The sequence below is a fragment of the Glycine max genome, chromosome 17, assembly GCF_000004515.6.
Source record: "Glycine max cultivar Williams 82 chromosome 17, Glycine_max_v4.0, whole genome shotgun sequence".
In the NCBI taxonomy this organism is placed as follows: domain Eukaryota; kingdom Viridiplantae; phylum Streptophyta; class Magnoliopsida; order Fabales; family Fabaceae; genus Glycine; species Glycine max.
Genome location: NC_038253.2, coordinates 14,922,851 through 14,924,560, shown reverse-complemented (window position 1 = coordinate 14,924,560; position 1,710 = coordinate 14,922,851). Strand labels below are relative to the sequence as shown.

Sequence of the window (1,710 nt, the reverse complement as noted above, 5' to 3'; positions counted from 1 at the left end):
CAAGAACAATGAAGAAGACAAAGGCGAAGGCGCATGCTCAAGAAGACAAACCGAGAAGTCGAAGGCGCAGGGAGAAGAAAAGGAAGCGACGACACAACCAGCTTGTATGAACAATGAATAGTAGGGTTGAGTGTAGGGTATTTAAAATTTAAGTGAAGGGCATTTTTGCCACTTCACTTAAATTGCTGGGTGCACCTAGCAACACCCAAACTTGAGTCTTTTCTTTGTATTATTCGAGCTCCTACTTGAGGTCCATGGGAGACAAATGATGGATGCTGTGAGGGATTGTCTACATTTACAGAGCAAACATGGGAAATTGTGGTTGCATATATTAGTGGAATACAAATTAATTCATTTCGGCAAGCCAAAAGATGGTTCTCAATAATTAATAATAAAAATAACATAATATTTGAACAAACACATAATTAATATTTTTTACTTTTTTTTATCTTTCTATCATATCATATTATATTTTTCTCACTTTTGTCAAGTAACTTTACAAATAAGTGGTGTTACTTCTCCATCCATATTCATCTTCCACTTCTTGTGGCATACCTAATATCTTAACTTCCCAGTAAAAACTATAGAGCTAGAGTTAGCTACCTGGACTAATGCATAAACATATGTCCTTCTAGCCATTAGCTTCTTTTTGTGATAGCCCACCATGATAATTGCTACTTCTGATGATAAGAATGCAAAAACATTGCAGGTCATAGAGGATATGACCCAAAACATTGACAATGTCCAAGAGAGAGTCCTTGTTAAGATTCTTGCCTCACGATGATGATGCTTCTTCGTTTCCAAGTTCCTCACCACAGTGTTGACCTTGCTGATCTTGAACTCAGAAAATCCTATGAAATTGTCGTCACCACGTACTCCAGTCTATGTTGTTACCCCATGGGCGACATTCTCAGAGTCACCGGGTCCCACAACACCGCCTCGTAGTTCAGATTCATGAGGAGAAAAAACGTGTTGCTGAGCATTGACATCGACAAAACGGATAAGGTGGAGCTGCACAACACCATGGAGAACGCCTCCGTGCTATTGAAGAAGGAGTTCGAGACGAGCGGGGTGGATTACACGAGCTTCGTGGACATGAAGGTGATCCTAGGGCATTACGTGATATACTGTGAACTGTTGGTGAAGGATGCGTCCAACACTCCCACGAGTGAAGCGTTGGAGCAATGTTGTTTGAGAATGGAAGAGTCACTGAATGCAGTGTATCGACAATGCAGGGTTGCAGACCATACTATTGGGCCGTTGGAGATTATTGTGGTGAAGAATGGAACCTTTGAGGAGCTTATGGACTATGTTATCTAGAGGGGCATGTTGATTAACCAGTACAAGGTGCCACGGTGTGTGACCTTCACGCCCATGATGAAGTTGCTAGACTTTAGGGTTGAGTCCGTTCATTTTAGCCCTGCTGAACAACACTAGACCCCTATCGGTACTAGAAAGATTCCGAATAGCAACATAAATTAGCGACCAAAATTATTAGTGAAAAACAACGACTGTTTTAGAGATAGATTTTCCTGTTGTAGAGACTGATTTTGCAGTCTCTATTCATCTATTTTCTTGTAGTGCCTAAATGTCATCACTGAAGGGTAGGGTAACTTGTACGTAAGTACGAACATAGTGTGTTTGGAAACTAATTGAATCTATAAGGCTACAACATATTTACTTTCAAGTTTTTGCTTTGGAGAGTGTGAT

At 40.5% G+C, this 1,710-nt stretch overlaps 1 pseudogene; it reads left to right on the top strand.

The window, feature by feature from the left end:
• The first annotated feature begins 780 nt into the window (after positions 1–780).
• LOC102667390 (indole-3-acetic acid-amido synthetase GH3.3-like) lies at positions 781–1,437 on the top strand (annotated as a pseudogene).
• Positions 1,438–1,710: the final 273 nt, after the last annotated feature.